We start from the raw sequence: 25,000 nt of genomic DNA, 5'->3' as shown, positions 1-25,000 counted from the left end.
TAACAGGGAGGTACACCAACAAGTGCTGGATGAGGTACACATAACCGAGGAGGAGGTGAAGTAGCTGCTATGTGAACTTGATACCTCAAAGGAGGTGGGACCAGACAACATCTCTCTGTGGGTCCTTAGAGAGGGAGCAGAGATGCTGTGTGTGCAACTAACAACACATCCATTGACACTGGGCAACGCCCTGAGGTATGGAAGATAGCAAATGTAATCCCAATTTTTAAAAAAAGGAGACAGACACGAGGCATTAAACTACAGACCTGTGTCACTAACATGCATAGTATGCAAAGTCATGGAGAAGATCATCAAGAGGAAAGTGGTGGAGCACCTGGAAAGAAACAAGTGTATAATCGACAACCAGCATGGTTTCAGGGAAGGAAAATCCTTTGTCACAAACCTATTGGAGTTTTATGACAAGGTGATAGAAGTAAGACAAGAGAGAGAGGGGTGGACAGACTGCATTTTCTTGGACTGCAAGAAGGCCTTCGACATAGTTCCTCACAAGAGGTTACTTCAAAAGCTAGAAGATCAGGCACACATAACAGGAAAGGCACTGCAATGGATCAGAGAATACCTGACAGGGAGGCAACAACTAGTCATGGTACGTGACGAGGTGTCAGAGTGGGCGCCTGTGACAAGCGGGGTTCCAGAGTGGTCAGTCCTAGGACCTGTGCTGTTTTTGGTATATGTGAATGACATACCGGAAGGGATAGACTCAGAAGTGTCCTTGTTTGCAGATGATGTGAAGTTAATGAGGAGAATTAAATCGGTCGAGGATCAGGCAGGACTACAAAGCGACTTGGACAGGCTACAAGCCTGGTCCAGCAACTGGCTCCTTGAATTTAACCCTGCCAAATGCAAAGTCATGAAGATCGGGGAAAGACAAAGAAGACCACAAACACAGTATAGTCTAGGTAGCCAAAGACTGCAAACCTCACTCAAGGAAAAAGACGTTGGCGTGAGTATAACACAGAGCACATCTCCTGAGGCGCACAATCAGATAACTGCTGCAGCATACGGGCGTCTGACAAACCTAAGGATAGCGTTCTGATACCTCAGTAAAGAATCGTTCAAGACTCTGTACACCATTTACGTCAGGCCCATACTGGAGTATGCAGCACCAGTTTGGAATCCACACCTGGTCAAGCACGTCAAGAAATTACAGAAAGTGCAAAGGTTTGCAAGAAGACTAGTCCCAGAGCTAAGGGGATTGTCCTACGAAGAAAGGTTAAGGGAAATTGGCCTGACGACACTGGAGGACAGGAGGGTCAAGGGAGACATGATAACTGCATATAAAACATTACGCAGAATAGACAAGGTGGACAAAGACAGGATGTTCCAGAGATGGGACACAGAAACAAGGGGTCACTCCTAACATCCCTTTGACTCAGATGAGTCAAAGGGATGTTAGGAGGTATTTCTTCAGTCATAGAGTTGTCAGGCAGTGGAACAGCCTAGAAAGTGATGTAGTGGAGGCAGGAACCATATGCAGTTTTAAGACGAGGCTTGATAAAGCTCATGGAGCAGGGAGAGAGAGGACCCAGTAACAATCAGTGAAGAGGCTGGGCCAGGAGCTATGACTCGACCCCTGTAACCACAAATAGGTGAGTACAAATAGGTGAGTACACACACACACACACACACACACACACACAGTAGGGACACCACATGCACGAGTCACGCCTTCCGTGCTCTGCGAATACAAGTGTTTTTGAGGGCTTCCCAAGTGTACTGTAAAGGTCGCTAAGTGTGTCAGGGTCGTGAACAATCCTTGAAGCGTTTTACAATTTGCAATGAGCCACATAAGTGTGGGGAGAGCCACAATTTTATAAGTGATCTAGAAATAGATACTTGGTGGTGCATTCAGAGTGGGTAGGCCTAGTGTGCTCCAGGCGACGTTGCCACGTGTCACCCATGAAAGATAATAAAGTGAAATAAATGTGTGACCAATGAAAAAAATAGTGAATAGGGTACATATATATCGAGAAGAAACAGAGGTGGATATACACCAGGACATCTCATCGAGCTGGACAATCTACAGCCTGCTACAGGCTGTATTTCAAGTACTGTATTCACCTATGCGTAGTTGTTGGGTGTGGGTTTTGATTTCCAATTAACCACCAAGCTGATTGTGAATGGTCCAACTCTCCTATTACGACAAAGAATGGGCGATCAAGCACTCAATAAGGGATAGCAATTGGTACTTTATAGAATAAGGCGAGACAGGTTTCTATAAGCCTAGGTGGTAGTAAAAGCATAGAGGTGCAGAATAGTAGGTAGGTGTGGGGCAAGTTACAGGAGGGTGTGGGTCAGATCACAGGAGGGTGTGGTCAGGTAAGGGAACACTGAAGACTCCACATAACACTCCAACGCACAATTCCACCTACTTTTCAGACACCACTTAATAAACCCACATATAGTTCCACACACACACACACACACATTCCCACATATACAGACTCACACATACACTCCCCCTCTGCCCCCTCCCAATTTCTCACTCCTTCCCCTGATCCCCCTTCTCTCTCTCACCCTCCTTCTCCCCCACCTCTCTCTCTTTCCCCCTCTCCCTCTCCCATTCTCCCCCTTTGCTTCTCCCTCCTCTTCACTCCCCATATTCCCCCCTCAATCCTCCTCCCTATCTCTCTCCCATTTAGCCACTGTCTACAGCTTCCTCCTGTACCTCCCCTCCCCCCCCCACACTCAGACAAACACACCACAAAACAAACACAGAATTACATAAGTTTTTCATTCTGTGGCAACCAAAAAAAAATGGGTTGCCAGAGAGCAGGAAGGAAAACCAAGGGACTGGAGGATGAATCTGCAGAGGAAGATTGGGCAGCAGAGCTCATGAAAAGGGAACATGAATGGGGAAAGAAACTAGAAGAACTTAGCATGAGAATGGAAGAGAGGATAGATGAGAAAAGCAAGAAGTGGGTGATGCAAGTCACAGCAGCAGAGGCTAGGATACAGAGATTAAAAAGGGGAACTGAAAAATCTGAAACAGCCTAAAGAACTAAAGAATAATTTGGGAATGACATCAGAGACCTCTACCTCAGTCATAAACAAGGGGACTATAGGGAACGAAGGAGTGAAATTGCATGTTGAATCCCTATCAGACCGTTGTGGAGCCTGGGAAGAAGAGAGAATCACATCAGAAGCAATCGAGGGGACTGTAGTAAATGAAAGCGCTAAGCTATATGTGGAGGCCTTAAAAGACTACAACAGTGCCCAGGGAAAGCTGAGAAGGGAAAATGACAGGCCACTGGGCCTAAGGGCAATAGATAGTGAAGAAACTGAAGGAAGGAAAGCTGCAATGGAGGAAATTAAATAGAATCAGTGGATACATAGGGATATGCAGTGGGAGAAAGGGAGAGGTCAGTCTTTGTTTATGGGCTCCAGGAAGTTGAAGGGGAAACTTACAATGCAAGAAAACAAGGGGAAAAATGCAATCGAATGCATCATAAAAGTAATAGAAGATGACGTGACCCAGCTGGCAAATTTTTGGAGAATAGGGCAGTTTACAAGAAGAAGAACCTGGCCAGTGAAAGTGACTTTCAAGGCAGAATCGACTTGGAACAGGATCCTGCAGGAGAAAGCAAGACTAAGGGATATGCCGGAGTACTGGAAGGTGTATCTCGACTGTGACAGAACACAAGAAGAAAGGCAGAAACTGAAAGAGATGGTACAAAGGCGAAAGGAGGAAAGAGAGGAGAAGATGGAGATGGTCAGGAGAGCCCAGACTCAGGAGGAAGATCAAATACAACCTCCATCACAACTACCTACAGAAGTCCCCAACCAGGACTACCCCAATGCAACCAAACATTCTAACCCAAAACACACATGCCATATCCAATGCCATATTCACCCCAACAGCAGCCACTCATAGTTCCTTATCAGGTCTCCCACTTCCCCAACCCCAATGTACCCCCCAGACCACAGTTTTAGAAAAGAAGTTGAAGGTGTGGTATACAAATGCAGATGGAATAACAAATAAGTATGAGGAGTGGCATGAAAGAATCAAGGATATATCCCCAGACATAATAACACTCACAGAAACAAAACTCATCAGGATAACAGACGCAATCTTTCCACCCGGATATCAAATCCTCAGGAAAGACAGAGGGAGGAGAGGGGGAGAAGGAGTTGCACTGCTCATTAAAAACCAGTGGGGATTTGAGAAAATGGAAGAAATGGATGGCATGGGCGAAAGGGACTACTTAGTAGGAACAATCCAGTCTGAGGGCCATAAGGTGGTTATTGCAGTAATGTACAACCCGCCACAAAACTGCAGGAGACCAAGAGAAGAATACAACGAGAGCAACAGAGCAATGGTCGACAAACTAGCCGAGATGGCCAGAAGAGCTCACGTGGGGGAAGCAAAGTTACTAGTTATGGGTGATTTCGATCATAAGATTATTGACTGGGAAAACCTGGAGCCCCATGGGGGTCCGAAAACATGGAGAGCCATGATGATGGATGTGGTAATGCAAAAACATCATGCATCAACCTGCTAGAGACACTACCAGAGAGAAAGGTGGCCCGGTGGTCTGGTGGCTAAAGCTCCCGCTTCACACACGGAGGGCCCGGGTTCGATTCCCGGCGGGTGGAAATTCCGACACGTTTCCTTACACCTATTGTCCTGTTCACCTAGCAGCAAATAGGTACCTGGGTGTTAGTCGACTGGTGTGGGTCGCATCCTGGGGGACAAGATTAAGGACCCCAATGGAAATAAGTTAGACAGTCCTCGATGACGCACTGACTTTCTTGGGTTATCCTGGGTGGCTAACCCTCCGGGGTTAAAAATCCGAACGAAATCTTATCTTATCTTATCCAGCAAGACTAGACCTTGTACTCACCCTCACCTTGAGTAGTTCGGACATCGAGGATATGATGTACCAAAGGCTCCTAGCAGCTAGTGATTATGTGGTTCTGTGCTTTGACTACATAGTTGAGCTACAATTGGAGAGAGTAGCAGGAATAGGATGGGAAAACCAAACTACAAAAGGGGCGACTACACAGGCATGAGGAACTCCCTACAAGACCTTCAGTGGGAGAGAGAACTGACAGGAAAACCAGTACAAGAAATGACGGACTATGTGACAACAAAATGCAAGGAGGCAGAGGAGAGGTTTGTTCCCAGGGGAAACAGAAATGATGGGAAGACAAGAACGAGTCCTTGGTTCACCCAAAGGTGTAGGGAGGCAAAAACTTGGTGTACTAGAGAATGGAAAAGGTACGGAAGACAAAGAACCCAGGAATATAAAGAGATTAGCCGAAGAGCCAGAAATGAATATGCACAGATAAGAAGGGAGGCTCAGCGACAATTTGAAAATGACATAGCATAGAAAGTCAAGTTTGACCCGAAGCTGTTGTATAGCCATATCAGGAGGAAAACAACAGTAAAGGACCAGGTAATCAGACTGAGGAAGGATGATGGGGAGCTCACAAGAAACGACCAAGAAGTATGTGAGGAGCTCAACACGAGATTTAAAGAAGTATTTACAGTGGAAACCAGTAGGACTCCAAGAAATCAGAACAGGGAGGTACACCAACAACTGCTGGATGAGGTACACATAACCAAGGAGGAGGCAAAGAAGCTGCTATGTGAACTTGACACCTCAAAGGCGGTGGGAAAAGACAACATCTCTCCATGGGTCCATAGAGAGGGAGCAGAGATGCTGTGTGGGCCACTAACAAAGATCTTAAACGCATCCATTGAAAATAGGCAACTCGCTGAGGTATGGAATATGGTAAATGTGTCCCCATTTTTTAAAAAGGAGACAGACATGAGGCATTAAACTACAGACCTGTGTCACTAACATGCATAGCATGCAAAGTCATGAAGAATATCATCAGGAGAAGAGTGGTGGAGCACCTGGAAAGAAACAAGTGTAAATCGACAACCAACACGGTTTCAGGGAAGAGAAATCCTGTGTCATAAATTTACTGGAGTTTTATGACAAGGTGACAGAAGTAAGACAAGAGAAAGACGGATGGTTAGACTGCATTTTCTTGGACTGCAAGAAGGTCTTCGACATAGTTCCTCACAAGAGGTTACTGAAAAAGCTAGAGAATCAAGCACACATAACAGGAAAGGCACTGCAATGGATCAGAGAATACCTCACAAGGAGGCAACAACGGGTCATGGTACATGACGAGGTGCCAGAGAGGGCACCTGTGACAAATGGCGTTCCACAGGGGTCAGTCCTAGGACCTGTGCTGTTTTTGATATATGTGAATGACATAACGGAAGGGATAGACTAAGAGGTGTCCTTGTTTGCAGATGATGTGAAGTTAATGAGGAGAATCAATCAGTCAAGGATCAGGCAGGACTACAAAGATACCTGGACAGGCTACAAGCCTGGTCCAGCAACTGGCTCATTGAATTTAACCCTGCCAAATGCAAAGTCATAAAGATTGGGGAAGGGCAAAGACGACTGCAGACACAATATAGTCTAGGTGGCCAAAGACTACAAACCTCACTCAAAGAGAAAGATCTTGGGGTGAGTATAACACCGAGCACATCTCCTGAGGCGCACATCAATCAGATAACTGCTGCAGTGTATGGGCGTCTGGCAAATCTAAGGATAGCGTTCCGTTACCTCAGGAAGGAATCGTTCAAGACTCTGTACACCATTTACGTCAGGTCCATACTGGAGTATGCAGCACCTGTTTGGAATCCACACCTGGTCAAGCACGTCAAGAAATTAGAGCAAGTACAAATATTTGCAACAAGACTAGTCACAGAGCTAATTGGATTGTCCTACAAAGAAAGGTTAAGGGAAATCGGCCTGATAACACTGGAGGACAGGAGAGTCAGGAGAGACATGATAACGACATATAAAATACTGCGCGGAATAGACAAGGTGGACGAAGACAGGATGTTCCACGGAGGGGACACAGAAACAAGAAGTCACAATTGGAAGCTGAAGACTCAAATGAGTCAAAGGGATGTTAGGAAGTATTTCTTCAGTCATAGAGTTGTCAGCCAGTGGAATAGCCTAGAAAGTGACATAGTGGAGGCAGGAACCATACATAGTTTTAAGACGAGGTTTGATAAAGCTCATGGAGCAGGGAGAGAGAGGACCCAGTAGCAATCAGTGAAGAGGCGGGGCCAGGAGCTGTGACTCGTCCCCTGCAACCACAAATAGGTGAGTACAATTAGGTGAGTACACACACACACACACACACACACGCGCGCGCACACACACACACACACACACACACACACACACACACACACACACACACACACACACACACACACACACACACACACACACTTGATGGATGAAGAGGGACTTGTCAGTGAGACGAAGAAAATATGTAAGTTTAAGGACAGAAGTCTGTTGACGAGGTAAGAAACATGGAAGCTAGTGTGCCACATTTGGGAATCTTTGTTGACTAAACGTTTCGCCGGCCAGAGGCTTCTTCCGTCCAATACAGAGAAGAAAGGAGGAAGATATGGAGAATGTTTAGATAATCAGTCCCTCAGCCTAGAATCAATGTGTTCAGTCCATCAATCTCAAGATAGATGTTCTGAGTTGTTAAGCATCTCCAGAAATAATGTATGGAAACGTTGATGAAGTCAACCTTAAAAGTGAAGTCGTGAAAGAAATTCTAGGAAAGGAAAACCCTGATATAATGGCTATTACAGAGACGAAACTCTCAGGAATACAAAATGTGATATTCCCAAGATACCAAATAATGAGAAATAAAATGTAAATTTCTGGAGTAACACTTGATGGTGAGAAACCACTGGAGTTTTGAAGAAATGGAAAATCTGGAAACAGGGGGATTTCCGTGTTATAAAGGGAAACTAATGTCTGAACACACAAAATAATAGTAGCAATGATACATAACCTACCATTAAATACTTGATCATCAGCTGGCGTTACAGTCTTCAACAAAGGTACTCTCATAGTATAGATAAGATCTAAGTAATGTAAGACAGATGAGAGTATTTATACCCGCTCGTCAGGTGTCAGTTAACACTTGTTCAGTGTAATGAGCCGCCACCGACCCTTATGTTAGGGAGCCACAGTCACTCGGTCTTCCATTTGAAGTTCCAGCAGCCACTTGCTGCATCTTACTGGAGCAGCACCCGGCTCCCAGCGGTGATAGATAGTATACTTAGTGGTGAGTCCCAGGAGCTTCCTGCCCATTTTTTTAAAAAGCTGTCATCAGCATACACCAGCTGACGACAGCTGATGGTGTTGACATGTGGCAGGAAACATTATTCTCGTCTGCTGACAGGGCATTACACTGCCTCATTCAGATGGTGCTGACACTCAGCACATAGTCAGCAAGGCTGTCTTTACTTACTTTACCCGTGAAGAACTGAACCTTAAATGCTGTATGTATTTTATTAATGTCAGGATCTGTGTTTAAATTAATTTCCTGATGTATTTTTTATAAATGTTGGTGAGTAATGATGAACCTGACGCCGCAACTTATCATGGAACTCATCAGTCTCCCTCGCCTCCCCTCCACTTCCACACTCCACCACGCCACCACACCCATATTTCCCACGTAAATAAATCCCACCAGTTTCCCACGGGGATGTCGATCCGAATCTCTCTCTCTCTCTCTCTCTCTCTCTCTCTCTCTCTCTCTCTCTCTCTCTCTCTCTCTCTCTCTCTCTCTCTCTTTGTTGTGCTCATGAATATAGAAATAAAAAATCAGACACAAGATATTTAGAATGGATAAAGAGGCTTCAGTAGTCTGTCGTCGTTCAATGGTACAGCTCGTGGCTCTCAAGCGAAGTGACTCCAGATAGATTCTGAGTTAGAGAGAGATGTACGAGTCATTTTACACCTTCTGTCCGTGCTCATCTAGCAGTAAGTAGGTACCCCAAGTTTCTAAATTATGTGTAATTACTTAAAATTATATGGCGTAATTATAATTAAGTAGTATATTGTAAGTTCTAGGGTTAGTTATCCTAACTGAGGCAGGATAACGCTTCGTAGTTTGTAAATTCAATGGGACCTGATAGGTCAGTCTTGATCGTGATCCTTGGATACACACACACACACACACACACACACACACAGTTAATGAGATGATGGAATATGTAGCAACACTGTGCAAGGAGGCTGAGGAGAGGTTTGTACCCAAGGGTAACAGGAATAATGAAAAAGCCAGGATAAGCCCATGGTTCACCCAAAGGTGCAGGGAGGCAAAAACCAAGTGTGCTAGGGAATGGAAGAAGTATAGAAGGCAAAGGACCCAGGAAAATAAGGAGAGCAGTCGTAGACCCAGAAACGAATGTGCACAGATAAGAAGGGAGGCCCAACGACAATATGAAAACGACATAGCAGCGAAAACCAAATCTGACCCGAAGCTGTTGTACAGCCACATCAGGAGGAAAACGACAGTCAATGACCAGGTAATCAGGCTAAGGAAGGAAGGACGAGAGACAACAAGAAATGACAGTGAAGTATGTGAGGAACTCAACAAGAGATTCAAAGAAGTGTTCACAGAGGAGACAGAAGGGGCTCCAGAAAGACGGAGAGGTGGGGCACATCACCAGGTGCTGGACACAATACACACAACCGAGGAAGAAGTGAAGAGGCTTCTGAGTGAGCTAGATACCTCAAAGGCAATGGGGCCAGATAACATCTCTCCATGGGTCCTGAGAGAGGGAGCAGAGGCGCTATGTGTACCCCTAACAACAATATTCAATACATCTATCGAAACAGGGAGATTGCCTGAGGCATGGAAGACAGCAAATGTAGTCCCAATCTTTAAAAAAGGAGACAGACATGAAGCACTAAACTACAGACCAGTGTCACTGACATGTATAGTATGCAAAGTCATGGAGAAGATTGTCAGGAGAAGAGTGGTGGAACACCTAGAAAGGAATGATCTCATCAACAGCAGCCAACATGGTTTCAGGGACGGGAAATCCTGTGTCACAAACCTACTGGAGTTCTATGACATGGTGACAGCAGTAAGACAAGAGAGAGAGGGATGGGTGGATTGCATTTTCTTGGACTGCAAGAAGGCGTTTGACACAGTACCACACAAGAGATTAGTGCAAAAACTGGAGGACGAAGCAGGGATAACAGGGAAGGCACTACAATGGATCAGGGAATACTTGTCAGGAAGACAGCAGCGAGTAATGGTACGTGGGGAGGTGTTAGAGTGGGCACCTGTGACCAGCAGGGTCCAACAGGGGTCAGTCCCAGGACCAGTGCTGTCTCTGGTATTTATAAACGACATGACGGAAGGAATAAACTCCGAAGTGTCCCTGTTTGCAGATGACGTGAAGTTGATGAGAAGAATTCATTCGATCGAAGACCAGGCAGAACTACAAAGGGATCTGGACAGGCTGCAGACCTGGTCCAGCAATTGGCTCCTGGAGTTCAATCCCACCAAGTGCAAAGTCATGAAGATTGGGGAAGGGCAAAGAAGACCGCAGACGGAGTACAGTCTAGGGGGCCAGAGACTACAAACCTCACTCAAGGAAAAAGATCTTGGGGTGAGTATAACACCAGGCACATCTCCTGAAGCGCACATCAACCAAATAACGGCTGCAGCATATGGGCGCCTGGCTAACCTCAGAACAGCATTCCGACATCTTAATAAGGAATCATTCAGGACCCTGTACACCGTGTACGTTAGGTCCATATTGGAGTATGCGGCACCAGTTTGGAACCCACACCTAGCCAAACATGTAAAGAAACTAGAGAAAGTGCAAAGGTTTGCAACAAGACTAGTCCCAGAGCTAAGAGGTATGTCCTACGAGGAGAGGTTAAGGGAAATCAACCTGATGACACTGGAGGACAGGAGAGATAGGGGGGACATGATAACGACTTACAAAATGCTGAGAGGAATTGACAAGGTGGACAAAGACGGGATGTTCCAGAGACTGGACACAGCAACACGGGGACACAGTTGGAAGCTAAAGACACAGATGAATCACAGGGATGTTAGGAAGTATATCTTCAGCCACAGAGTAGTCAGGAAGTGGAATAGTCTGGGAAGCGATGTAGGGGAGGCAGGATCCATACATAGCTTTAAGCAGAGGTACGATAAAGCTCATGGTTCAGGGAGAGTGACGTAGTAGCGACCAGTGAAGAGGCGGGGCCAGGAGCTTGGACTCGACCCCTGCAACCTCAACTAGGTGAGTACAACTAGGTGAGTACACACACACACACACACACACACACACACACGCACATGTACACACACACACACACACACACACACACACACACACACACACACACACACACACACACACACACACACACACACACACAGTTTAGTACCCACTCCGGGTCAAGCACGTCAAGAAATTAGAGAAAGTACAAAGGTTTGCGACAAGGTTAGTTCCAGAGCTAAGGCCAATGTCCTACGAAGAAAGGTTAAGGGAAATCGGCCTGACGACACTGGAGGACAGGAGGGTTAGAGAGACATGATAACGACATACAAAATGCTATGTGGAATAGACAAGGTGGACAGAGACAGAATGTTCCAGAGATGGGACACAGAAACAAGTAGTCACACTTGGAAGTTCAAGACTCAGATGAGTCAAAGGGATGTTAGGAAGTATTTCTTCAGTCATAGAGTTGTCAGGAAGTGGAATAGTCTAGCAAGTGATGTAGTGGAGGCGGGAACCATACATAGCTTTAAGACGAGGTATGATAAAGCTCATGGAGCAGGGAGAGAAAGGACCTAGTAACGTTCAGTGAAGAGGCGGGGCCAGGAAGTGAGTCTCGACCCCTGCAGCCACAAATAGGTGACCGCAAATAGGTGAGTACACACACACACACATACCCATGCGCGCACGAAAATAAAATTAAGGAGCACTAAAGTAGGTCTACTATACTGGGTATAGTAGAGGAGCATGTCTGCCAGCGTATATACACTGAGAGGTGCATGTCTGCCAGCGTATATACACTGAGAGGTGCATGTCTGTCCGCGTATATACACTGAGAGGTGCATGTCTGTCCGCGTATGTACACTGAGAGGTGCATGTCTGCCAGCGTATATACACTGAGAGGTGCATGTCTGCCAGCGTATATACACTGAGAGGTGCATGTCTGCCAGCGTATATACACTGAAAGATTTTTTTTACTCCTCAACGTAGATAAGAATATGCTTAACCGATGGTGAGAATGTTACGAACTTATGTACCGTTAACCAACCAAATAACTGAGAGGAAACAAATCCATTATCCAAAGGCCGTGCTGTCGAGAACAGCGGAGAGAACAGACTCAGGTGGCAAAGCCAGCTTTTATGGGGACAACGTTTAGCTCTGTGTAGAGCTTTGTCCAACTTTATCAACTCATGGTACAGCTTTACATTGAGCTCTGTGTTGTTATTGTTGTCCCAGTGCAAGTGTTTTCTCTACACTGAGTACCTCTCACTACCCACTGACAGGTAATGTTGTGCTGGAGCGACCATGGACATATAGCTCGTCAACTTCCCGCACAACACTCCCACACACTATATAATGACATAATTTCCCCCTTCCATTATTCTCGTAACAAATCGTGTGAACATGAAGACGTTCCCTTCCAGTTTAACCTAAGGTGGAAATACATATTGTCTTGTACAATATACCTCAAGCAGATTATATATATTTTTTTCATTACGCTGTCATCCTCTCGTTTTTATTTGTTCTCAGTAATTCCGCTTATAGAACAAATAAATGGTTAGCTTGCAGCTAATTAGGGAAGGGTGGGATTTAATGCCATTATTAAGGTATCAACACACGTTCCACCTCACCGCTCCAACAAACTCATTCCCACCACTCTCCTCACCACTCTCCTCACCACTCTCCTCACCACTCTCCTCACCACTCTCCCCACCACTCTCCCCACTACTATCCTCACCACTCTCCCAACTACTATCCTCAACACTCTCCCCACCACTATCCTCAACACTCTCCCCACCACTATCCTCAACACTCTCCCCACCACTATCCTCAACACTCTTCCCACAACTCTCCTCAACACTCTCCCCACCACTATCCTCAACACTATTCCCACAACTATCTTCAACACACTCCCCACTATTATCCTCAACACTCTCCCCACCACTATCCTCAACACTGTTCCCACCACTATCCTCAACACTCTTCCCACCACTATCCTCAACACTATCCCCACAACTATCTTCAACACACTCCCCACTATTATCCTCAACACTCTCCCCACCACTATCCTCAACACTCTCCCCACCACTTTCCTCAACACTCTCTACACCACTACCCTCAACACTCTCCCACTACTATCCTCAACACTCTCCCTACCACTATCCTCAACACTCTCCTCACCACTATTCTCAACACTCTTCCCACCACTATCATCAACACTCTCCCTACCACAATCCTCAACACTCTCCCCACTACTGTCCTCAACGCTCTCCCCACCACTATCCTCAACACTCTTCCTACCACTCTCCTCACCACTCTCCCCACTATTATCCTCAACACTATCCCCACCACTATCCTCAACACTCTCCCCACCACTATCCTCAACACTCTCCCCACCACTATCCTCGACACTCTTCCTACCACTCTCCCCACTATTATCCTCAACACTATCCCCACCACTATCCTCAACACTCTCCCCACCACTTTCCTCAACACTCTCTACACCACTACCCTCAACACTCTCCCACTACTATCCTCAACACTCTCCCCACTACTATCCTCAACATTCTCCCCACCACTATCCTCAACACTCTTCCCACTACTATCCTCAACACTCTCCCCACCACTATCCTCAACACTCTCCCCACAACTATCCTCAACACTCTCTCCACTACTATCCTCAACACTCTCCCCACCGCTATCCTTAACACTCTCCCCACCACTATTCTCAACACTTTCCCCACTACTATCCTCAATACTCTCCACACCACTATCCTCAACACTCTTCCCACCACAATCCTCAACACTCTCCCCACAACTATCCTCAACACTCTCCCCACTACTATTCTCAACACTCTCACCACCACTATCCTCAACACTCTCCCCACCAATTTCCTCAACACTCTCCCCACCAATTTCCTCAACACTCTCCCAACTACTATCCTCAATACTCTCCCCACTACTAACCTCAACACTCTCCCCACCACTATCCTAGCCACTCTCCCCACCAATATCCTCAACAGTCTTCCCACCACTATCCTCAACACTCTCCCCACCACTATCCTCAACACTCTCCCCACAACTATCCTCACCACTCTCCCTACCACTATCCTCAACACTCTTCCCACCACTCTCCTCACCACTCTCCCCACTACTATCCTCAACACTCTCCCCACCACTATCCTCACTACTCTCCCCACCACTATCCTCAACAGTGTTCCCACCACTATCCACACCACTCTCCACACCACTATCCTCAACAGTCTCCCCACAACTATCCTCAACACTCTCCCCACTACTATCCTCAACACTCTCACCTCCACTATCCTCAACACTCTCCCCACCAATTTCCTCAACACTCTCCCAACTACTATCCTCAATACTCTCCCCACTACTAACCTCAACACTCTCCACACCACTATCCTCAACACTCTCCCCACCACTATCCTCAACACTCTCCCCACAACTATCCTCACCACTCTCCCTACCACTATCCTCAACACTCTTCCCACCACTCTCCTCACCACTCTCCCCACTACTATCCTCAACACTCTCCCCACCACTATCCTCACTACTCTCCCCACCACTATCCTCAACAGTGTTCCCACCACTATCCACACCACTCTCCACACCACTATCCTCAACAGTCTCCCCACCACTATCCTCAACACTCTCCCCACCACTATCCTCAACACCCTCCCCACCACTATCCTCACCACTCTCCCCACCACTATCCTCAACAGTGTTCCCACCACTATCCACACCAGTCTCCCCACCACTACCCTCAACACTCTCCCACCAATGTCCTCAATACTCTCCCCACTACTATCCTCAACATTCTTCCCACCACTATCCTCAACACTCTTCCCACCACTATCCTCAACACTCTTCCAACCACTATCCTCAACACTCTCCCCACTCCTATCCTCAACACTCTCCCCACTACTAACCTCAACACTCTTCCCACCACTATCCTCAACACTCTTCCCACCACTATCCTCAACATTCTTCCCACTACTATCCTCAACACTCTTCCCACCACTATCCTCAACACTCTCCCCACTCCTATCCTCAACGCTCTCCCCACTACTATCCTCAACACTCATCCCACCACTATCCTCAACACTCTTCCCACCACTATCCTCAACATTTTTCCCACTACTATCCTCAACACTCCCCACCATTATCCTCAACACTCTCCCCACTACTAACCTCAACACTCTCCCCTTCACTATCCTCAACACTCTTCCCACCACTCTCCTCACCACTCTCCCCACAACTATCCTCAACACTCTCCCCACCACTATCCTCAACACTCTCCCCAACACTATCCTCAACACTCTCCCCACCACTCTCCTCACCACTCTCCCCACCACTATTCTCAACACTCTTCCCACCACTATCCTCACCACTCTCCCCACCACTATCCTCAACACTCTCCCCACTATTATCCTCAACACTCACCCCACCACTATCCTCAACACTCTTCCCACCACTATCCTCAACACTCTTCCCACCACTATCCTCAACACTCTCCCCATAACTGTCCTCAACACTCTCCCCAACACTATCCTCAACACTCTCGCCACCACTATTCTCAACACTCTCCCCACCACTATCCCCAACACTCTCCCCACTACTATCCTCAATACTCTCCCCGCCACTATCCTCAACACTCTTCCCACCACTATCCTCAACACTCTAATCACCACTATCCTCAACACTCTCCCCACTATCCTCAAGACTCTCCCCACCACTATCCTAACCACTCTCCCCACCATTATCCTCAACACCCTTTCCACCACTCTCCTCACAACTCTCCCCACTACTATCCTCAACACTCTCCCCACCACTATCCTCACCACTCTCCCCGCCACTATCCTCAACAGTGTTCCCACCACTCTCCACGCCACTATCCTCAACAGTCTTCCCACAACTATCCTCAACACTCTCCCCACCACTATCCTCAACACTCTCCCCACCACTATCCTCAACAGTCTTCCCACCACTATCCACACCACCTTCCACACCCCTATCCTCAACAGTCTTCCCACTACTATCCTCAACACTCTCCCCACCACTATCCTCAACACTCTCCCCACCACTATCCTCAACAGTCTTCCCACCATTATCCTCAACACTCTCCCCTCCACTATCCTCAACACTCTCCGTACCACTATCCTCACAACTCTCCCTACCACTATCCTTTCCACTCCCCCCCACCACCATCCTCAACACTCTCCCAACCACTATTCCTACCACTTACCCTACCACTATCCTCAACACTCTCCCCACCACTATCCTCACCACTCTCCCTACCACTCTCCCCACCACTATCTTCAACACTCTCCCCACCACTATCTTCAACACTCTCCCTACCACTATCTTCAATACTCTCCCTACCACTATCCTGAACAGTCTTCCCACCACTATCCTCACCACTTTCCCTACCACTATCCACAACACTCTCCCCACCAGTATCCTCAACACTCTCCCTCCCACTATCCTCAACACTTTCCCCACCACTATCCTACACACTCTCCCCACCACTATCCTCACCACTCTCCCCACCACTATCCTCACCGCTCACCCCGCCACTATCCTCACCACTCACCCCACCACTATCCTCACCACTTACACTGCCACTATCCCCTCCACTATCCTCACCACTCACCCCGCCACTATACTCACCACTCCCCCCGCCACTGTCCTCACCACTCACCCCACCACTATCCTCACCACTTACACTGCCACTATCCCCTCCACTATCCTCACCACTCACCCCGCCACTGTCCTCACCACTCACCCCACCACTATCCTCACCACTTACACTGCCACTATCCCCTCCACTATCCTCACCACTCACCCCGCCACTATCCTCACCACTCACCCCACCACTATCCTCACCACTCACCCCACCACTATCCTCACCACTTACACTGCCACTATCCCCTCCACTATCCTCACCACTCACCCCGCCACTATCCTCACCACTCACCCCACCACTATCCTCACCACTCACCCCACCACTATCCTCACCACTTACACTGCCACTATCCCCTCCACTATCCTCACCACTCACCCCGCCACTATCCTCACCACTATCCACCAAACAATCAACGCTCCATCAAGATCCTCCCCAACTTAATGAAATTAATTGACTTGAGGTTCTCACGGCTATAATTCTTTCTCGTTCTCGATCGAAGGCCAAATTTATCATAAACACACACACACACACACACACACACACACACACACACACACACACACACACACACACACACACACACACACACACACACACACACACACACACACACACACAAATTTTCGGAGAATTGGGTGGTTTGCGAGTTGAAGGATACGGCTTGTCAAAGTAATTTTCAAAGAAGAATCAGCTGGAACCAGGATCCTGCAAGAGAAAGCACGACTGAGGGACAAACTGGGGTACCAGAGAGTATACCTCGATCGCGACAGAACACAAGAAGGAAGGACTACACTGAAAGAGAGGGTACAGGGACACAAGGAGGAACCAGAGGCAATGATGAAGACGAGCAGGACCCAGGCACAGGAGGAAGGGCAAACACACCCTGCAGAAACTCCCGCAGAAGGACTCCAACCGCAACAATCCCAACGCAACTGAGCAATCTAAACCAGGACCCACACACTGTTCCCTCTGCCAACAACCCCCACATCACAAACCTCACCTCAACAGCTGCCCTCTATGGGCATTCTGACCCCACCCCTCTCATCACAAACCCCACCCACACCACAGCCCCCCGTAGGCCCCCACCAAGGCTCTCACTCCCCCAACCCCAATATTCTCCCAGGACTACAGTGATAGAAAAGCTGAAGGTTTGGTACACAAATGCGGACGGAATAACGAATAAATATGAGCAGTGGCACGAAAGAATCAGCGAGAAATCCCCAGACATCATAGCAGTCACAGAAACGAAACTCGCTGAGACAATAACAGATGCAATCTTCCCACCGGGATATCAGATTCTGAGGAAAGATAGAAGGAGTAGAAGGGGAAGAGGGGTTGCACTGCTCATAAAAAACTGATGGGGACTTGAGGAAATGGAAGGCATGGACATGATTGGAGAAAGAGACTACATAGTAGGTACAATTCAGTCTGGAGAACATAGTCATTGGAGAAATAACAAAAAAGGCACAATACCGTGACTGGAACGATACACAAATAACCCGCACATAAAAGAGAGAAGCTTACGACGACGTTTCGGTCCGACTTGGACCATTGACAAAGTCACACTAACCAGAGGAGCAGCAGGACGGGTATATATAGGCAGGAAGAGGTGGTGGTAGTAGTAGTAGTAGTACAAGAATTGTATATAATACCGACAAGATGAAATTAAGACACATGCACAACACCCGGGCATCCCCATCATAGACGTTTCGCCATCCAGCCAGCCACTGGATGGCGAAACGTCCACAACAAAGACAACCAGACGCCGCACATGTGTCTTAATTTCATCAGTAGTTGTAGTAGTAGTAGAAGAAGAAGAGGTAGTAGTAGTGGTAGTGGTAGAAGTGGGAAATAAAAAGGACGAGCCAGTCAAAAACAAAGGAAGGGGAGCACTGCAAGAGAGCTAGATGCCCACAGAGGGAGAGCAAGCGCACAGAGGTGCGTGAAAGGGAAGTGGTGAAATAAATGAAGAAGGAACAGAAACACGAGACAGGAGAGAGAAAGACAACCCAGAGGAGAAAAGGAAAGAGGAAAGGGGAAGAGGAAGAAGAAGAAAGAGAAAAAGAAAAAATGAGGATTCAGGTTAAGTCACGGGTGTTCTGAAGATTGGAGCATTTTACAATGTAGTGGGAGAGGAAGGCATCTACAGAGACAAAGCCAGGGCTAAGGTTCATACAAGGAAAGTTATGTATTAGAGAGGATTCAACTAGACGGCGACTGTTCGAGTTGGAAGTAGGGAAGACAGTTTTAGCAGAAGACCACACACACACACACACACACACACACACACACACACACACACACACACACACACACACACACACACACACACACACGCACACACACACACACGTACGCACACACACAGACACACAAACACACACACACACACACACACACACACACACACACACACACACACACACACACACACACACACACACACACACACACACACACACACACGCACGTACGCACACACTCACACATAGACCAGTGTCACTGACGTGTATAGTTTGCAAAGTGATGGAGAAGATTATCGAGAGGAGAGTGGTGGAGCACCTGGAACGAAACAAGTTAATCAACGATAACCAGCACGGATTCATGGAAGGCAAATCCTGTGTCACAAACCTTCCTGAGCTTTATGACAAGGTAACTGAAGTAAGACACGAGAGGAGGGGTGGGTTGATTGCATTTTCGTGGACTGCAGGAAGGCCTTTGATACAGTTCCTCACAAGAGATTAGTGCAGAAGCTGTAGGATCAGGCGCGTTATAACAGTAAGGGCACTGCAATGAAACAGACAAAACCTGACAGGGAGGCAACAACGAGTACGTCATGAGGTATCACAATGGGCGCCTGTGACGAGCGGAGTCCCACAGGGGTCAGTCCTAGGACCAGTGCTATTTCTGGTATATGTGAATGACATGATGGAAGGGATAAACTCAGAAGTTCGCAGATGATGTGAATTTAATGAGGAGAATTAAATCAGATGAGGATCAGACAGGACTACAAAGAGACCTGGACAGGCTGGACACGTGGTCCAGCCTGCCAAATGCAAAGTCATGAAGATCGGTGAAGAGCAAAGATGACTGCAGATGGAGTATAGGCTAGTTGGCCTAAGACTGTGAACTTCACTCAAGGAGAAAGAGCTTGGGGTGGGTATAATACCGAACACGTCTCCAGAAACACACATCAACCAGAAAACTGCTGCAGCATATGGGCGCCTGGCAAACCTGAGAATAGCGTTCCGATACCTCAGTAAGGAATCGTTCAAGACACTGTACACCGTGTACGTCAGACCCATACTGGAGTATGCAGCACCAATTTGGAAACCACATCTAGTCAAGCACGTCAAGAAATTAGAGAAAGTGCAAAGGTTTGCAAAAACGCTAGTTCCAAAGTTAACGGGAATGTCCTACGAAGAAAGGTTAAAGGAAATCGGCCTGATGACTCTAGAGGACAGGAAGGTTAGGGGAGACATGATAATGACACACAAAATACTGCGAGGAATAGATAAGGTGGACAGAGACAGGATGTTCCAGAGTTGGGACACGGAAACTAGGGGTCACAATTAGAAGTTGAAGACTCAGACGAGTCAAAGAGATGTTAGGAAGTATTTTTTCAGTCAAAGAGTTGTCAGGAAGTGGAATAGTCTGGCAAGTGATGTAGTGGAGGCAGGAACCATACATAGCTTTTAGACGAGGTATAATGAAGCTCAGGGAGCAAGTAGAGAGAAACTAGTAGCGATCAGTGAAGAGGCTGGGCCAGGAGGTGAGTCTCGACCCCTACAACCAGAAATAGGTGAGTACACACACACATACAAATGCGCGCACGAAAATAAAATTAAAGGAGCACTAAAGTAGGTCTAGTATACTGGGTGATGGTTGAAGCCAAGTATAAAATATCATCAAGCTAAGGATAAAGCACAAGCAAACACTTGTTGCATTTTAGTGAGGACTTGTACCAGACCTGGACCCTGATCACTCCTACTGTACACAGGGTAGAAAACACAGGTATATATGAACACAAAGACAAGTGGTTAAGATGTGGTGAGGTCAGGTGAGCAGTTTTAGTGAGATTATAAGTTACCTGAGGGCAGTGTCTCAAGGATGACGAAACGTATCCAGCATCATGTAGGCCAGTGTGGTAGTGATGTTTCAACCTACTGTCTTCTGAATCACCATCACTTTCCTCTATATCAGGAGGCTTTTAAAGTCTCCTGTTTATTTCTGGTTCAGTGATGGTGAGCTGGTCTTCATTTTAGTTCATTAATTGTTGTTGGTCGTCTCTGTTGATAAGCGAGCGTTACTCTGGAAGTTTGTGTTACGTCTGTATTTGTGATCCATAATCATTGTTGATGGAATACAATCGGTTTCCTCGTAGGTACTTTTGATAACAATACCTGAATGAGATAATGTAGATACTGACGGTGGATGTGAATATGACAGTGGTATGCAATACCGACAAGTTGATGAGACACATGTACAACAGTTAGGTATCTTTATTCTAAAACGTTTCGCCTACACTGTAGACTTCTTCAGTCTAATGGAGGATGCAGCAGAAGCGGTAGATGTATATCACATTGTCGGTATCGTATACCATTATCACATTCACACTGTCAGACACTGCAGTACAACGGTATCTTGGTACAGAGAACATCTTCCACAACTTTATTGCCCGACCACTAGTTACAAGTGAGAAGGACCTTCCCAGGGGGTTTGCTACACTGCCTCTCAGTTATTACATTCCTACTTCTACTAGTGGCCCCGCCTCTTCTGTCGTCATGATTTTATGTGCCTCATTTTTGACAGTATTTAAAGCTTCCTCTGTATTCGACTGAAGAAGCGTACTGTGAAGGAGAGGCATTTCGGAAGATACCTAACTGTTGCTCATGTGTCTTACTTATCAGCTGACGGTATATATTGGGAGGGACGGGAGGGGTGGTAGGTTGCTTCCTGGAGAGGTCGTGCATGGGTGTGTTGTCGTGGTGGTTGCCAGGTTAATACTACTGGCAGGGGCACGCACCGTGTGTCTGCTCCGTCGCCACACTTATGGAAAGTCTTGAAGCTGGGAATCCTAAAACGTTTCAATTTAACATGTTTCTCAGCATAAAGAGAAATGGCATATAACAGCGGCACAGAAAAATAAAACGGATAGCTGTAATTCACTCAGCTGTATCTTGGAGGACGAGGTGGATGAACGGAAAAATAGGCGAAGTAAGAGGAAAATTAGAAAGAGGAGGAAAAATGGTAGGAAAAGGAGCAGCAGCAATGAAAGGAAGATTGAAAGCGATGTTTTAATGCCAAGGAAGAAAAGAGAGACCTCATCCCAGAAGATACGTCTTCCAGGGTGATGGATTTATTACATCTCTACTTCTGCTGCCCCCTCTGTATTCGACTGAAGAAGCTTACTGTGTAGGCGAAACGTTTCGGAATAAATATACATGACTGTCTGCACATGTGTCTTACTTATCAGCTTATCGGTGTTGCATACCATTATCATGTTCACAAGGGTCGTCCATGCAAGCACTGCTCCTCACAAAAAAAAAAAAAAGCCGAGAAAAACAATTCGTCTGTTGAGTCTTCCCAAGTGGGAACCACTGTGGAGAAATAGACACAAATGCAATATTATGTGATCCTTTATTGACTACTGTTTCACACACAGAGTGTCTTATTTTTTTTACCATGTCGGTATTTGATACCATTTATCTCCACTGGGAGCCACTCTAACCCCCAGGCTTCCGGTTATTTCCTCCAGGCCCAGGTTGTACTGGAGTCTGAGCTAGGCCAAGGAAAGTTCACTGGATCACACCACCTCTGCAAGGCCTGGCCAAGAAACCGGGTGCAACCTGTTCGGGTGAAGCAAGGGGCTCTGTGCAGAGTTACAGCATCAGTGGTTCTTGCATTCCAACAGTGTAAGTACTCTAACAGATGTGTTTATCATTGTGTATGTTCACCTCTCAACTGTCAGTTTATGTGTACAGTGTATGTACACCGTGTATGTGTACCGTGAAGTGTGTATTTGTCATTAAAATATCTCACAGTATATGCAAGTGAATATCCATCTCAGTGTTTACACTGAAAGATGTATATATCTTAGTTTATATACACCAAGAGCTGACTTTAATTTATTTTAAGGACTGCAGTAACCTTGGCGTCAGTGTTTAAGTGGACTGCCACCTTAACAACCCTCATGTTGTGATGAATGGTTTTGAAAACCGACAAGTTGAAGAATTGAGAAACTTATACAACATATGGGAATCTTTATTAAAGATCCCCACAAGTTGCGTAAGTGTCTCACTTCTTCAACCCTCATGTTGTTGATGGGTCTTCAACCCTCATGTTGTTGATGGGTCTTCATCTGATAACTTTCAGCTTTCATGCGAATTAAGTTCTTTTGGGTAATTACCTATTAAATTTCATATTGGTTCAAGTCCCTGATCTTAGGCCGACCTTCCACTCTCAGCTTTCTGTTGACTGATGTGAAGTAACTCTATTGTGTTTACGGCAGCTAGGTGAGTATAAACAGGAAGCGCATCAGTCTGACGCTCAGCAGACGGAGGATCAAGCATCCATCACGTCTAACGCTGAATGATCTACATGGGTTTTGCGCTTAACATGAAATAATAATAATAATTAATAATAATAATAATAATTACTATTATTATTATTATATTATTATTGTATTATTATTATTATTATTATTATTATTATTATTATTATTATTATTATTATTATATTGTTTACATTTAAAGCTCTATTTCCGGGTTGTCTAACTTTTATTAGCTTGTGCAACTCAAATGAAATATATTCCATCCCTCGCACTCCATCTCCAAATTTTTAATAACATAAATCAAAGGAGTGAATTAGCCTCAACATATACTGAGTTCACATTATATTGTTGATTAGTTGAAACCAAAGTAGTCTAGTGATTAGTAAAAAAATGTATATATTCAGATTTATGCTAAAATAAATTCTCCACTTGGCTGAAGTTCACAAAATATATAAATTACTCAGTCTTAGCAGAAAAAAATAAACAATTCAGTAAGAATTTTGGTTTTGTATTTTGCTTGTCAGAAATTTGAAGCAGCGAGTTGAGAGTGTCAGATCCAGGTCATGTTAACCCTCCAGGTTGCTTGTTGAGTCAGGTCCAGGTCATGTTAACCCTCCAGGTTGCTTGTTGAGTCAGGTCCAGGTCATGTTAACCCTCCAGGTTGCTTGTTGAGTCAGGTCCAGGTCATGTTAACCCTCCAGGTTGCTTGTTGAGTCAGGTCCAGGTCATGTTAACCCTCCAGGTTGCTTGTTGAGTCAGGTCCAGGTCATGTTAACCCTCCAGGTTGCTTGTTGAGTCAGGTCCAGGTCATGTTAACCCTCCAGGTTGCTTGTTGAGTCAGGTCCAGGTCATGTTAACCCTCCAGGTTGCTTGTTGAGTCAGGTCCAGGTCATGTTAACCCTCCAGGTTGCTTGTTGAGTCAGGTCCAGGTCATGTTAACCCTCCAGGTTGCTTGTTGAGTCAGGTCCAGGTCATGTTAACTCACCAGGTTGCTTGTTGAGAGTGTCAGGTCCAGGTCATGTTAACCCTCCAGGTTGCTTGTTGAGAGTGTCAGGTCCAGGTCATGTTAACTCTCCAGGTTGCTTGTTGAGAGTGTCAGGTCCAGGTCATGTTAACCCTCCAGGTTGCTTGTTGAGAGTGTCAGGTCCAGGTCATGTTAACCCTCCAGGTTGCTTGTTGAGAGTGTCAGGTCCAGGTCATGTTAACCCTCCAGGTTGCTTGTTGAGAGTGTCAGGTCCAGGTCATGTTAACCCTCCAGGTTGCTTGTTGAGAGTGTCAGGTCCAGGTCATGTTAACCCTCCAGGTTGCTTGTTGAGAGTGTCAGGTCCAGGTCATGTTAACCCTCCAGGTTGCTTGTTGAGAGTGTCAGGTCCAGGTCATGTTAACCCTCCAGGTTGCTTGTTGAGAGTGTCAGGTCCAGGTCATGTTAACCCTCCAGGTTGCTTGTTGAGAGTGTCAGGTACAGGTCATGTTAACCCTCTAGGTTGCTTGTTGAGAGTGTCAGGTCCAGGTCATGTTAACCCTCCAGGTTGCTTGTTGAGAGTGTCAGGTCCAGGTCATGTTAACCCTCCAGGTTGCTTGTTGAGAGTGTCAGGTCCAGGTCATGTTAACCCTCCAGGTTGCT

General features: G+C 46.4%; 1 protein-coding gene across 2 annotated transcripts in view; it reads left to right on the top strand.

The window, feature by feature from the left end:
* Positions 1 to 25,000, top strand: part of LOC128689013 (uncharacterized) — a 201,899-nt gene that overhangs the window by 56,926 nt on the left and 119,973 nt on the right. The window contains exon 4 of one of the 2 annotated variants that reach the window (XM_070082096.1): positions 22,582 to 22,738. The exons of the other annotated variant lie outside the window; for it this stretch is intronic. The gene's annotated coding sequence lies outside the window, so the exon portion shown is untranslated. The remainder of the gene's footprint in view (positions 1 to 22,581; positions 22,739 to 25,000) is intronic. 2 annotated transcript variants of the gene reach the window in all.

This window comes from Cherax quadricarinatus, chromosome 6 (genome assembly GCF_038502225.1).
Source record: "Cherax quadricarinatus isolate ZL_2023a chromosome 6, ASM3850222v1, whole genome shotgun sequence".
NCBI classification, from domain to species: domain Eukaryota; kingdom Metazoa; phylum Arthropoda; class Malacostraca; order Decapoda; family Parastacidae; genus Cherax; species Cherax quadricarinatus.
The sequence above is the reverse complement of the archived record's forward strand: the minus strand, read 5'-3'. Positions and strand labels throughout refer to the sequence as shown.